This window comes from Sesamum indicum, linkage group LG2, assembly GCF_026168435.1.
Source record: "Sesamum indicum cultivar Baizhima isolate 11 linkage group LG2, ASM2616843v1, whole genome shotgun sequence".
Lineage (NCBI taxonomy): Eukaryota > Viridiplantae > Streptophyta > Magnoliopsida > Lamiales > Pedaliaceae > Sesamum > Sesamum indicum.
In genome coordinates, this window is record NC_142658.1 from 23258487 (window position 1) to 23274200 (window position 15714).

The 15714-nt window shown below is 33.3% G+C and overlaps 2 long non-coding RNA genes across 3 annotated transcripts; both read right to left on the reverse strand.

Moving 5' to 3' along the window:
* Positions 1-1301: 1301 nt before the first annotated feature.
* On the reverse strand, positions 1302-6069 carry LOC148789286 (uncharacterized). Of its 2 annotated transcripts, none has more exons than XR_016064040.1 (5): positions 5774-6069; positions 5354-5491; positions 4990-5072; positions 4780-4857; positions 1302-1633 (listed from the first exon to the last, which is right to left on the reverse strand). It is a non-coding gene; the product is annotated as an uncharacterized LOC148789286 (long non-coding RNA). The 2 variants fall into 2 exon arrangements; XR_016064041.1 differs by having other exon boundaries at positions 5354-5569.
* Positions 6070-7810: 1741 nt separating this feature from the next.
* LOC148789287 (uncharacterized) lies at positions 7811-9862 on the reverse strand. Its single transcript, XR_016064042.1, has 2 exons — positions 9496-9862; positions 7811-9291 (listed from the first exon to the last, which is right to left on the reverse strand). It is a non-coding gene; the product is annotated as an uncharacterized LOC148789287 (long non-coding RNA).
* Positions 9863-15714: the final 5852 nt, after the last annotated feature.

A 15714-nucleotide genomic window follows, 5' to 3' on the forward strand; every position in this document is an offset into this window, starting at 1 on the left:
TATGAGTGTAACAGCAATTTCTTTCTTCATTGCTGATTCATTTCGCACGGTTTCTTGTGGGGGGAGATTAATTGCCATTATATTTTCTTTTATGGCTGTACTTTGGGCATGCCTATATAAAGGCATGCCACTTCCCATTTGTAAAAACACAACCACAATCACAATCTCTCTTCCTTTGCGAACTCTCTCCGTCTCTTTCTCGATTTCTATCATTCTTTAAAGATTTGAGCGATCAAGTTTTGATTACGAGCTTCTGAGTGTTTGGTCGAGGTGTTCTTCGGTATAGTGCTAAAAACCAAAAGAACTGTAACCGTCTTATCTTGAGAGAAATTACATTACACCCGGTGCACTGCTGATACGAGGCGTATATTTTCTTCAAGGCAAGCAGTAATTCTGCGATTCGGTTAAAATTAATGATTTCAAAGTGGACTGGAAATTGTTACGATACGATTCTCGTTGTAAGTTTTCAATTTAAATTTCTTGTCAGAAATAGCATTTCTAATTGCTTTTTGTTATTTGTTCCAACGTGGCTTTATTTGCTTTTGATTTCTTAAATCCGATTGTAATATTTCAAAACATCGTTTCGATTGCTTGAAACCAAATATTTTTCCAACATAACCCTTCTCCTTATTTTGTATTAGTAAATAAATAAATTAATATTATAGTTTACTATATAAAAAATTTTAAAACCTTATTAAAAAATATCTTATCAAACAAGAATAAGAAATTTTCTTGGTAATAAAAATATTCATTAAAATGAGTATTGCTCATTTATTTTAAATTGTTTACTTTAAATAAAATTCCTAGCAAATTAACAACGTTGAAATGTTGTTTGCCTATTTATTTTTAAGAATATAGTGTTCATTCTTTAATTAGTTTAGAGAAATTAGGAATTAATGGCAAATAATTTTCTTCTTTGACAGAGTTTTGCTCTTATGTCTTTTCACAATAGGACTGAAACACTTAGACTATATTTGAATTGATGGATTTGAACTTTAGATTAGTGTTTATATATTATTCGCATTTTATTTATTTTAAATTTTACTATGCCAAGTAAATTATAATAAAAATATCTTCTATCAAATTAATCGTGTTAAAATATTATTTTGTATTTAATCTTTTTATTGGATATATAGTCTGTTTCCTACTTGGTCGTTTACTTGATTCATCCTACTGTCCCCTTGGACTTGATGTTGTCATGTGTGGCGAGTTAGCCAGATAATTCGAGTGAAGTTTGTTCCTCTCAATAAAAAAAAAAAAACAGAAAAAGATAGAGAAGGTATAATAGTGCACATGAGAAAGGAAAAAGAAAAATTGCTTGCTTGCTCAAAACATGGTACCACATCAAATATTTACTAACAAGATAGTAGGAAACAACTACATAGGATCTCTAGGGATCACTTTTAGGCATGAACCAGACATACTTTCCCTGTTTCTGGTTTCCTTAATACATGATTATGATCTAAGTATTACAAACATGCTTGGTTCTATTTACAGTAGGCAAGATTTACTTCCACGGCGAACCCATGAGGCTCATACTTAGAATTACTTGAACGCCACAACTGATATCGACAAATCCATGAACGTTGTTAAGCAGACTCTTTCATTCAGATCATCTTCACTGCTAACTTAACTGCAAAAACAAAGAAGAAAACTTGAGCAAAATCAACCATATAAGAAAAGTATGCAACACATAATGCCATGTAAACTATAGGACAACCTATATCCTTCTCTGCCATTTCTACCCAAAAAGCAACCTTTGTCCCCATCCATTTCACCTCTACTGATTTTTTCCCATATTTAAAAATCAAGAAATATTGAGACCATTTTATTATCCTTTGCATAATTCAAACCCAAAATTCGGACTGATTTCTATTATGCCTTCACGTTCTCAACATTCTAATGGGGAAAGCAATAGGATTATGAATTCCAAGGCCACTTTAAACATGACGGACGCAAGGCAGTTCGGAGTTGAGGCCTACAAGAGAGATAATACTCCAATGTTTTTGTAGATTTATTCTTGGTCTGTTCATTATGTTGGCTTTTGGCCTCATGTTGCTTTCTTAGAAATTTTTGTTTGTCATACATTTGCATTTTTGTACAAATTTTACAAAAACTCCATATATGTCCATATCATTGACATCTAACATTTGAAGGTGTATCACAAAAAATTTGTTGAAAAATCATTATTACACAATCACACGAAATTCAGAAATCAAATACTGCATACTAAATTGCAAAACAGTCGAGATGCCAATCTCATTATTTGTGTTAAAATCACTTGTATATATATCTTAAAAGACTTTTATCATTTATCAAAATAAAAGATAGTGATGGATGCAATTTGCTAAAAAATAGTGTACTTTTTTGGAAGTCTAAACAAAGATGGTGATGAATGCAATTTGCTAAAAAACAGAAAACTTAATGCAGCTTAAAATTTTCCAAAGAGCTGCAAAAACTGTTTTGAATCCAATTCTTTTTTATGGAAATAAAAATCAATAACAGATTTCCTTGAAAATCCAAAAACGTGACTTATTCATGCATTTATCAAAAATAATTAAATGAATATATGCCCATGAATAATCAAATACAAAAAATATTCTAAACGCTGTAAATTTATTTTAAATAATTTGAAAGAAATTACTGCAATTCAAGCTGATTTTGAGAATTAAAGAAGACCACAGCAGATTTTGAGAATTAAAGAAGACCACAGCTGATTTTGAGAATTAAAGAAGACCACCCACAAGAAAAACAAATCTTTGAGTCAAAGAGAAAAATTTATTTTAAGAACTTTACGTGAAAACAAAAGAACACTTGACAAGGAAAACAAATCTTTTGGGCAAAAGAGAGAAACAATTTTCTAGTAATACATTTCAACTTATCAAAACTTTGTGTTCCTTAAAAATCATTGATGAACTCTTGAACGTATATAATAATACTCACAAAAGTTTTACCAAGTAATCTTGAAAAATATATTTTTAATTGGCATCTCGACAACTGTTCCACATTAGCATAGCATTTAATCCCAAAGTTCGCAAATAAAAAATAATTCATGATTGTATAATATAGATGTTCCAACATACTATTCTGTAATACACCTTCAAAAATAAGATGTTAATAACAAGAACTAACATGGTTTCCGTAAATCATACACAAATGTCAAACGTATTAACAACAAAAAGTTTTAAGGCAGCTCATGAAGAAAACCCAACATAATAAACGAACCAAAAATAAATTTACAAAAAGATGAGGTATTTGTTCTCTCATTAAGGTCTCAACTCTATACTTGCATCATTCACATTTTTGAGCAGCCTAAAAAATCCCTAATCCCATACTTTCCAGACCAGAATGGAGAAAGCACGGCTTTCCAAAGAAATCAGAGCAGCAAATTTTAGATTTGAATTATACAAAGTATAAAATCAATGGTCTCAACCATTCTTGATTCCAAAATATAGGAGAAAAATCAGCAAAGAAGAATTGATAGGGGCCGTTGGTTGCTTTTCAGTTAGAAACTTGAAGAGAAGACTATGAAGATACGTAAGGCTACCATTAGGTTCTAAAATGTCAACAAATTCCCACACAATTCTTATCGATATGAGGTTATCTAGTTTGCACCTAATTGGCAAACCCAATTCAAACTCTAGCCTTCAATCTTTTAATAAACAAGTATGAAAAACCTATACTAACTTATATGCTTCACTTTAATGCATGTGGAGAATGATGTATCAGGTAGGGTGATGCCCTTTGCTAATTGAACGCTATATGTGTTAGGGCTAAAGAAAACCAGATATCACCTCCAACATTAGTTCAATATGGTCCAATTTTTATTTGAAAATCTCTTAAAATTTCACTTTATATGTACGGATTCACCAATAAATAAATACTCACCTTACCTAGTCAATGGGTTGTGGGACCCAAAACCTATCGAACAATTTCACAATTTTAATGCAATTAGAAACAAACTTGCAAATAAATATGGGTTTCAGCGAGACTTCAGTGACGGCATTGCCTGCATCAAATTTAGAGTATAGTGCTTTTTTCAACAAATAAAACTTGCAAATAAAAGAATTGATAACAGCAATTCCGTGTGACTCTATTGAATCTCTGTACTTTGTATCAAGACAGAATTACGAACAGACATGGAAGAAAACAACATAGATACAACATTGTAGCACTCTCCAATTAAAAGGCATAAGAACAAATACCGCACTTGATGCACTTGAGAAAAGATATTTTGCTGGCCCATCAATTGAGCAAGTATCAATTGGTTTACGAAGTTCCAATACAGTCCAAAGAGGAAATTGAGATATTTAAAGTCAAGCTCATATTCAGCGAATCACATATATGCATTAAGAAAGAAGATAAGTGAACTTGATCGGCAACAAAGATAATAGCAGGAAAAACAAAGTGTTACTTACTGTTCCTAAAGTAGGTTCATAGTTGCTGATCTAAGTGAAGATACATGTGGGGTCCCATTAGTTTCAAGCAACTGTCTTATGCTAGATTGTGTAAGATAATCGACATGGTGTGACTAACAAAAATCATCATATTTCTAGTATAGCCTAGCCCCATATATTAACAACTGCAGCCAAACATTTTCAGAAACAAAGTCCCACGTAGACCAAGGATCATTGGCAGCAATTTATACGGATGGAAAATGAAAATCATGGCCAATACATTCACACAAGCAAAATATATTAACAACTGCAACCAAATATATTAGTAAATAACTTTTCTGAAACACAACATTCATGCAAATTATAACATTGCTAGACTCACATTCTTTCCCAACCTAATGGTAGGGAAGATCAGCCAGCGGACAAAGATGACAATCCAATCCAAAGCCTGCAGGTTCTCCTGGCAGATTTGGAAAAACAAAGGTTTTGCCCTAGGAGTTACTATATCATTAACACTCGTGAAAACTTGATTCGAAACAATGATTAACGCATGCATCATTAACAAAGAACATGTAAAAGACCAAAAGATTACCAATTCAATGCCAGTAGTCTCGTCGATTCGAGTCCCTAAACCCAACATAAGTTTCGTTCCCACTCCATCTCTATACGAATCCCCTGCGAAAGCATTTGGATGCAATTAAATAACATTATAAGATGGGAAAAGACCAATGAAATCAGAGCCAAAAAGAAAAAAGGAAAAGCTAGACACAGAAAATGCAAGTGGAATAAGCAAAGCCAAATCTGCCTTCAAGAAAGAAGCTCTGAAAAACAAGACTGCCAAAAAATTGACTAGTTTGCGAGTGTAGGCAATATGTATTAATATCCCTCAAGACACTAGCGATCAAAATGACAACAGGATCATTACTGAATATAATCATATCAAAAAACAACCATACCCAAAGGGAAAAGCCTTCAAAACCTCCAAAACCTCCAATTCAGAGAGCCATCTTGCCTATTCTCTGAACAAGTTCTGATCCAGCAACAATGTCCACACCAGCATCCTTGTATGTAAGTCCCAGACACTTGTCCGCAGACTGCAGTCGTAATCCAAGACATACAATAGAACCCATGTGTAATTGAAATTCAAGAACCTTGAAATAACAAATCGAGACCTTAAAAAAGACAAAAAGGAGAAAGAGTAAGGCCGTAATTTCACAATTCAGTGACACTGAAAAGTACTCATATTAAATCTTCCGTTGGGAAGACAGACTTCCTTTAACCAAGATACTCTTAAGTTCACAATGCAAGAACCCATAATGCAAGAAACTTAAAAGAACTCTTATGCAATGAGGTGATGTCAGACTCTCAAGAAATACCTTAAGAAAGAACAGATCGAGGCTGAGGGCAGTCGGCGGAGGCGGCCGGACGTCTGAGACGATGTTCAAAAACGCCGCTGTTAAAAAAGAAGGGCATGTCAATGTGAGCGCCCTCTTGCTTTTCTTCTGCACTATTTTTGATTTTTCAAAATCTGGTCGTGGATGTTCCTCTTATATAACTATGCGCCGGCGCGGGGAACACAACGGTAAAGTTTTTTTGTTCTTTTCTTTCTTGAAATCACAACGGTAAAGTTGGGAAGATTAGGTTTCACTGTGGTTTGAGGGTGAGAAGTGACAGACCCGTGAACAAGAATATGATTTCAAGGGTAAATTGCATTTTTGCCCCTGTATTATCATCAAAATGCAAAGAACCCCTATATTAAAAAAAATAGGTTAAAAATTCAATGTTTTTATTAATCTTGTGTAGAACCTTATTCCTCTTAGGATATGGCGAAGAGCGAGAAATATTAAAAAATGCTATATTAATACAATATTATATCATATGATATCAATTAGAAAAATCCGCACCATTGTCGTGTTAATACATTAATATATGTCTGGCATGTGTTGAATTAAAATATAATTAAATCATACATAATTTAAAAATATAATCACATGTAACCCACACATGTAGGTGAAATAAGTGCATGTTATAAAAAAAATGGGGTTAAATGCAATTTACTCATCTGATATACGAAATGAGCAAATATCCTCTTATGACAACACATGAAACAATTTACTATTTTATTTTTTATAGAGGATTTTTTGCTCATTTATATTATTCGATTTGATATTTTTTTTTTTACATGTAAGTGTTTATGTAGCGGATGAAAGACTAATTAAAAAAATGTCCAATCAATAAAATCCTCAAATTAAAAAATCTCAATTTTGTCCATCTCACCATATTTTAGCCACTTTTAAAATCGACGATCAGAATCTTGCAATTATAAAAAATCAATTAATTCGAGGTTACTATTTTGCCACCTCTTATATACATGACAGTAAATGCAATTAAAGTTTAAAAAATCCCACTATTCAATTTCGGCATTGGATCTTCTATTTCATTTTCCTATTTCATCTCCTATTGCTTTTTGAGATGATTGCCGTGTGGATAATCTTAAGTGAGAGAAAATGTGGTGTAAAAATCGTGGGGCAAGAGAGAGAAAATATATAGAAAAAGTAGATCGAAATAAAAAATTAAAAAAGATAAAATCTATGGCAAAGAGATAGAAAATTATCGATAAAAAATAATTAATGATAATTTTAATATTATCACAAATTATATTTATTTAGTGGCAAGAATTATTATTTTATTACAACAATGAATTTTAAAGTTTTATTGAAGATAATTATTTTATAAAAATTATAATTAGTTTCTAATTGTAAAAATTAACTCTTATATTTACCAGTTCAGTAACTCTTGAGAGAGTTAATGGTCGTGAACAAAAAAATAACGCCAAGAGAGGTAGTACAGTTAGTGAGCTGGTAAATACAGGAGTTAATTAAGTGAACTAGCAGATATAATTATTTTGTAAAAACTATTCTTTAACTTAAGAAAAAGTATTTTAAATACATTTGAAAAAAATATATCACATCAACTATAATCATTATATATTATTTTATCTCACAATTAATTATGTATTAAAAAAATATTGATTATACTACAAAAATAATGATTATTTTATATTATTATATCTGTCTTTCATTAACGCGTATTATTATTGAAAATACATTAATAAGTAACTTAAAATCATTATTATTGAAAATATTAATGAGTACGTGAATGTAGCTTTTAAAATAGTATAACATATTTAATATTTTGTAATTGTTGTAAATAAAAAATTTACATTTTTGGCACAAGAATATCATCTAACTATGAGAATCAAGATGTCATTTATTATTGGACCTAGCCAAGTATTTTCCACACTCAACCAATTACATAATTAACTTAAGAACAGTGTCTCTTTATATCTCAAAATGTAAATAGTTTAGGCTGTAATTACTTGCGAGTAAAATATATTTGATTGAGATAAGATATTAAAATTATGATTAAATACTTTTTATTGATAATTTTCTATTTTCTTGTAGTAATAAAAAACAAATTTTTGTCTCCTATCTATCGACGGTTGTCATGAGGGATAATGGTACATGTGACAGGGAAGACAACAACCATAAAAGTGCCACACATAACTGCTATCATCAATAAGCCTGAGCGCATATATTCCCGTTCTTCCGCGACACACATTGTCTGCTAGTCTGCCGCACGTAGGGTGTTGCCTGCCGCACAACTTGATGTCGTCTAAACATTAGATGTTGCCTGCGCGTGCAACTTCCTGCCTTTTGAACGTCGTGTCCTACATGAGTGCATGACATCCGGTCTTACTGCAAATGCATGCGGCCTGTGTGGGCGGCACCTTTCTTTGTTGCAACTCAAGTGCTATCTTCACTAAACTCGGGTACCATTTAGCCAACCCCCGCAACCTTCCATGCAAAGCCCCTATCCACACATACCCACAATCATTCACCACTGTAGAACAAGGCTACGACACCAACGTATTGTTGCTCACACCTCTGCATGGCTAATCGTCACTCTAATACGATGAACAGTCTGTCTTAAATTGGTTCAACACTTAACTAGCTCGAGTGCCACACCATGCTGGCACCCATGCACACTGACAGGCAAACCTGCCATGCCAACGTCTGATAGAGCTTCAAGGGGCTTACAGGAACATCGTGTAAGACTGATCCGCCATTTGCTTCCAAATATCAAGAATGCTGAGGCATGGCCTTCTCAGGTAGTATAACATGTCCCCTTTCTTCCAGATTACCCCATCCACCATTAACACCCTGTCTTCACAATATTGGTTTCTTCTTTACATGGATGGAAAATCAAAGAGTGTAGCAGGCCTAGCGTAGCGATCGAGGGAGAAAGCGGCTTCCTAGTTGGAAAGCGCGAGAGACCGACTAACGGGGGGGGGGGGGGGGTTACAGGGGGGTGTCCCCCTTGTTTGGCGTCGTAAACTATATACCAGTGCCCCCTACCAGATTACTATAACTAAACTATATGCCCTAATCCCCTTTAAATGACACTTTTTTGCCAAAGAAAAAAGGAAAAGCTAGACACAGAAAATGCAAGTGGAATAAGCAAAGCCAAATCTGCCTTCAAGAAAGAAGCTCTGAAAAACAAGACTGCCAAAAAATTGACCAGTTTGTGAGTGTAGGCAATATGTATTAATATCCCTCAAGACACTAGCGATCAAAATGACAACAGGATCACTACTGAATATAATCATATGAAAAAACAACCATACCCAAAGGGAAAAGCCTTCAAAACCTCCAATTCAGAGAGCCATCTTGCCTATTCTCTGAACAAGTTCTGATCCAGCAACAATGTCCACACCAGCATCCTTGTATGTAAGTCCCAGACACTTGTCCGCAGACTGCAGTCGTAATCCAAGACATACAGTAGAGCCCATGTGTAATTGAAATTCAAGAACCTTGAAATAACAAATCGAGACCTTAAAAAAGACAAAAAGGAAAAAGAGTAAGGCCGTAATTTCACAATTCAGTGACACTGAAAAGTACTCGTATTAAATCTTCCGTTGGGAAGACAGACTTCCTTTAACCAAGATACTCTTAAGTTCACAATGCAAGAACCCATAATGCAAGAAACTTAAAAGAACTCTTATGCAATGAGGTGATGTCAGACTCTCAAGAAATACCTTAAGAAAGAACAGATCGAGGCTGAGGGCAGTCGGCGGAGGCGGCCGGACGTCTGAGACGATGTTCAAAAACGCCGCTGTTAAAAAAGAAGGGCATGTCAATGTGAGCGCCCTCTTGCTTTTCTTCTGCACTATTTTTGATTTTTCAAAATCTGGTCGTGGATGTTCCTCTTATATAAATATGCGCCGGCGCGGGGAACACAACGGTAAAGTTTTTTTGTTCTTTTCTTTCTTGAAATCACAACGGTAAAGTTGGGAAGATTAGGTTTCACTGTGGTTTGAGGGTGAGAAAGTGACAGACCCGTGAACAAGATGATGATTTCAAGGGTAAATTGCATTTTTGCCCCTGTATTATCATCAAAATGCAAAGAACCCCTATATTAAAAAAAATAGGTGAAAAATTCGATGTTTTTATTAATCTTGTGTAGAACCTTATTCCTGTTAGGATCTGGCGAAGAACGAGAAATATTAAAAAATGGAAAAATTGCATAATACCCCCCTGTGTTATGCTAAAATTGCACAAAACTTACCTATGTTAAATAAATGGCCATAAAAGACCTTGTGAATTTTGAAACCCTGCAAAAAAGACCCCCTCCGTCCAAATGAGAGTAGGGCTGTACACGCGGTGGAAATGAGAGTAGGGCTTTTTTTTTATCCTATTTCAGCTTTTTTGATAGTACAATAGTCCAAAATACCCTTCTCCTTCATTATATATACAACTAAATATCCCCTCACAAACATACTACAAAAATAGGATTTTAAGTGAGCAAATTTTCGATTTGTCCCTTTTGTTTGAATATAAATAAAAATCATATATTACAAATTAAATAAAATTATTATTTAATTTAATATATTTTCATATTTATTTATAAAATATACTAAATCAATATAACAATCCTACAATTATATCAGATTTTCTTAACTTTTATAAAATGTTATATCATTTATCAAATTAAACTATTATTTAATTTAAATGTATTTTAATATTTATTTTAAAATATACTAAATAAATATAAAAATACCTAAAATTTATATCAATTTTTTAACCTTTATAATATTATACTAAAACTATTAATATATATTTAAATTAAGCATTTACTATTTTTTATTATTTTAAAATTTTATTAAATTAAATACTTTACTAAATTATTATTTTATTTAAATATATTTTAATATTTGTTTATAAAATATACTAAATAAATACAAAAATACTTAAAAATTATATCATTTTTTTAACTTATATAAAATATTATATTTCAATTATTAATATATATTTAAATTAAACATTTAATATTTTTTATTATTATTTTTTAATTTTGATAAATTAAATAATTTTATTAATTTTTATTTATTAATTCTTCTCCGTCGTCTTCTCCGACGCCGACGAGTCGCCGGCGGTGATAAAAATGGGCAATCTTGGTCTCATTGGAATCGTCTCGTTGAGAGGAGTCGAACGGTGGTAGTCTCAGGCCGTGATTCGTCAAGACGGCGGCGAATCGACGCAACAAACATCACGGCAGAAATAAATTTAAAAGTTTTGGAACTCAGCAAAAACTTGATGAAAATGAGAAAGGTTGGTCTCGTTCGAATCTTCACGTCGAGGCGAATCTATTGGCGGTGGTCCCAGGCCAGAATTCATCCGAACGACGACGAATCGAAGCCAAGAAGCTTTGACGGTCGTGCTCAAAGCCCAGTCTTTCCGGTTGATGAAAGTTCAAATTGATGGTATGGATATCTTCGTCTTGAGGAGAGGATTCCAATGGTATAAGCCATGGTCGAAAATTCTTTCAGACGAGGATGGAATCATAGAGAGAAGATTCGGAGTGAAATAGTATATATAATATATATATACGATATATATAATGTATATATAAATAAATATAAATAAAAATATATTTAAATGACTTAAGATCTGGACCGTTTATTTTTTACATTTAAATATCAATGGTTGTTATAAGAAGGGTATAACGGTCAATTTAACAAAAATTTAACGCTGTTAGGGTTCATCTAACGGAATGGGAGAGTATGCAACAATTTGGAAAACATAGGGGATTTTTTGCCTATTCTTTTAACACAGGGGGTTTTTAGCTAAATTTTAAAAACACAGGAGGGTTTTATGCAATTTTCCCTTAAAAAATGCTATATCAATACAATATTATATCATATGATATCAATTAGAAAAATCCGCACCATTGTCGTGTTAATACATTAATATATGACTGGCATGTGTTGAATTAAAATATAATTAAATCATACATAATTTAAAAATATAATCACATATAACCCACACATGTAGGTGAAATAAGTGCCATGTTATAAAAAAAATGGGGTTAAATGCAATTTACTCATCTGATATACGAAATGAGCAAATATCCCCTTATGACAACACATGACACAATTTACTATTTTATTTTTTATAGAGGATTTTTTGCTCATTTATATTATGCAATTTGATATTTTCCTTTTACATGTAAGTGTTTATGTAGCGGATGAAAGACTAATTAAAAAAATGTCCAATCAATAAAATCCTCAAATTAAAAAATCTCAATTTTGTCCATCTCACCATATTTTAGCCACTTTTAAAATCGACGATCAGAATCTTGCAATTGTAAAAAATCAATTAATTTGAGGTTACTATTTTGTCACCTCTTATATACATGACAGTAAATGCAATTAAAGTTTAAAAAATCCCACTATTCAATTTCGGCATTGGATCTTCTATTTCATTTTCCTATTTCATCTCCTATTGCTTTTTGGGATGATTGCCGTGGATAATCTTAAGTGAGAGAAAATGTGGTGTAAAAATCGTGGGGCAAGAGAGAGAAAATATATAGAAAAAGTAGATCGAAATAAAAAATTAAAAAAGATAAAATCTATGGCAAAGAGATAGAAAATTATCGATAAAAGATAATTAATGATAATTTTAATATTATCACAAATTATATTTATTTAGTGGCAAGAATTATTATTTTATTACAACAATGAATTTTAAAGTTTTATTGAAGATAATTATTTTATAAAAATTATAATTAGTTTCTAATTGTAAAAATTAACTCTTATATTTACCAGTTCAGTAACTCTTGAGAGAGTTAATGGTCGTGAACAAAAAAATAACGCCAAGAGAGGTAGTACAGTTAGTGAGCTGGTAAATACAGGAGTTAATTAAGTGAACTAGCAGATATAATTATTTTGTAAAAACTATTCTTTAACTTAAGAAAAAGTATTTTAAATACATTTGAAAAAAATATATCACATCAACTATAATCATTATATATTATTTTATCTCACAATTAATTATGTATTAAAAAAATATTGATTATACTACAAAAATAATAATTATTTTATATTATTATATCTGTCTTTCATTAACGCGTATTATTATTGAAAATACATTAATAAGTAACTTAAAATCATTATTATTGAAAATATTAATGAGTACGTGAATGTAGCTTTTAAAATAGTATAACATATTTAATATTTTGTAATTGTTGTAAATAAAAAATTTGCATTTTTGGCACAAGAATATCATCTAACTATGAAAATCAAGACGTCATTTATTATTGGACCTAGCCAAGTATTTTCCACACTCAACCAATTACATAATTAACTTAAGAACAGTGTCTCTTTATATCTCAAAATGTAAATAGTTTAGGCTGTAATTACTTGCGAGTAAAATATGTTTGATTGAGATAAGATATTAAAATTATTATTAAATACTTTTTATTGATAATTTTCTATTTTCTTGTAGTAATAAAAAATAAATTTTTGTCTCCTATCTATCGACGGTTGTCATGAGGGATAATGGCACATGCGATAGGGAAGACAACAACTATAAAAGTGCCACACATAACTGCTATCATCAATCAGCCTGAGCGCATATATTCCCGTTCTTCCGTGACGCACATTGTCTGCTAGTCTGCCGCACGTAGGGTGCTGCCTGTCGCACAACTTGATGTCGTCTAAACATTGGATGTTGCCTGCACGTGCAGCTTCCTGCCTTTTGAACGTCGTGTCCTATATGAGTGCATGACATCTGGTCTTACTTCAAATGCATGCGGTCTGTGTGGGCGGCACCTTTCTTTGTTGCAACTCAAGTGCTATCTTCACTAAACTCGGGTACCATTTAGCCAACTCCCGCAACCTTCCATGCAAAGCCCCTATCCACACATACCCACAATCATTCACCACTGTAGAACAAGGCTACGACACCAACGTATTGTTGCTCACACCTCTGCATGGCTAATTGTCACTCTAATACGATGAACCGTCTGCCTTAAACTGGTTCAAAACTTAACCAGCTCGAGTGCCACACCATGCTGGCACCCATGCACACTGACAGGCAAACCTGCCATGCCAACGTCTGATAGAGCTTCAAGGGGCTTACAGGAGCATCGTCTAAGACTGATCCGCCATTTGCTTCCAAATATCAAGAATGCTGAGGCATGGCTTTCTCAGGTAGTATAACATGTCCCCTTTCTTCCAGATTACCCCATCTACCATTAACACCCTGTTTTCACAATATTGGTTTCTTCTTTACATGGATGGGAAATCAAAGAGTGTAGCAGGCCTAGCATAGCGATCGAGGGAGAGAGCGACTTCCTAGTTGGAAGGCGCGAGAGACGACTAATGGGGGGAGGGGGGTTACAGGGGGGTGTCTCCCTTGTTTGGCGTCGTAAACTATATACCAGTGCCCCCTACCAGATTACTATAACTAAACTATATGCCCCAATCCCCTTTAAACGACACTTTTTTGACTACATCATTTTAGAAGCGGGCTCGGGATCTTTAACAATCTATAAGGCAACTCAGAAGACCATGATAGTTTAGAGAAAACTCATAAAGAAAAATTATTCGTAGCTTCCTTGCAAGCAGAATTACCAATCCAGGGCCTTCATCAAATCAAAGTGCTTCTTACACATATCTACGAACTTCGGATGCCATGAAAACGCTGCAGGTGCAGGACAACTGAGAGTATGAAACTTCATCGTCTGAAAAAATTGACTGCGTTTTTTTCTCAATTTTATCGGCCACAAATTTGAGAAGTTTTGCTTAATGATGCCCCCTCCTTGTTTTGAATTTTTGATTTCCTTGTCTGTCCGTCTTTTTTTTTTGTGGTGTGTGGGTGTGGTGTGTGTGTGTGTGTGTGTGCATGCACGTGTGCGGTGTGGGGTGTGTGTGTGTGCGCATGTGTGTGGGTGGTGTGTGCGTGCGTGTTGGGTGTGTGTGTGTGTGTATGCGTGTGGAGTGTGTGGGGGTATCACCATAGTTTTGCAATATTCTATACTCATTACGGGTATTGTGTGTCTTTATGGTCTATTTATGTCCTTTGTAATATTTTTGTGTGCTTGCATAGATGTGTATCCTCATTTTTGTTTACTTGATATTAAAGAGTATTTATTGAAATAAGAGCAATAACAGGATAGGAGAGAGTGTATTACCCTCTTTTTTTTTCCTTTCAATATATCTCGTTAGCAAGAGTGGTCTTGGATTGATTTAATTTACTAGAGGGGATATAGTAAGGAAAAATGAGTGGAGGATTGATAAAAGCTGATAACTGCCTTGGGTGGTTATGATATGCTAACCAATTCTTGAATTGGTTGACAGCGACCATTAGAAAATGTTGTAGTTTTGAACCCTGACTTTGGTGTGTTTAGCCATTTTGATTTTCTTCCTGCTAATAGCGGTCTCTATAATTTTCACCCTTGAATCACATGGTAGTTTCTGTGGCATCACCGTGATTTTTGGGTACTCGCATAGAAGAGGGAGAATGGTGCTTTTGCTTAAGAACAATTAATTAGTTATATATGTTGTAGCTGATGCTTGACTCATGCTTGTGCTTACATGTGGCTTACTGTTTATCAGGTAAAGAACTAATCATTTACCTCCCCAAGTTTTTGCTATTTTCCTGCCTTCAGGTACTTATTGGCAGTTTTATACATATTTGAGTGGTAACAGTTTCCTAGTAATGCAGTTTTGGTATTGCAGAAACCAGGATATTAGGCCTATAAGTTGTTAAATTTGTGGTGTTGCTCGATAAATGGTACAGTAGTTCCTGTGGCTCTTCTTCAGAAAGTGAATGATTCATTTACTGGAAGGAGACACTAGTTTTAAATTTTTGGAAGGGAGGTAAGTTTCATGAAGTAATCAAAATTCATTACAAGTTTTTATGCTAACTTTGTTAAAGGTTGAAGTGTCTTGTGTGATTTATGTTTCTTGTCG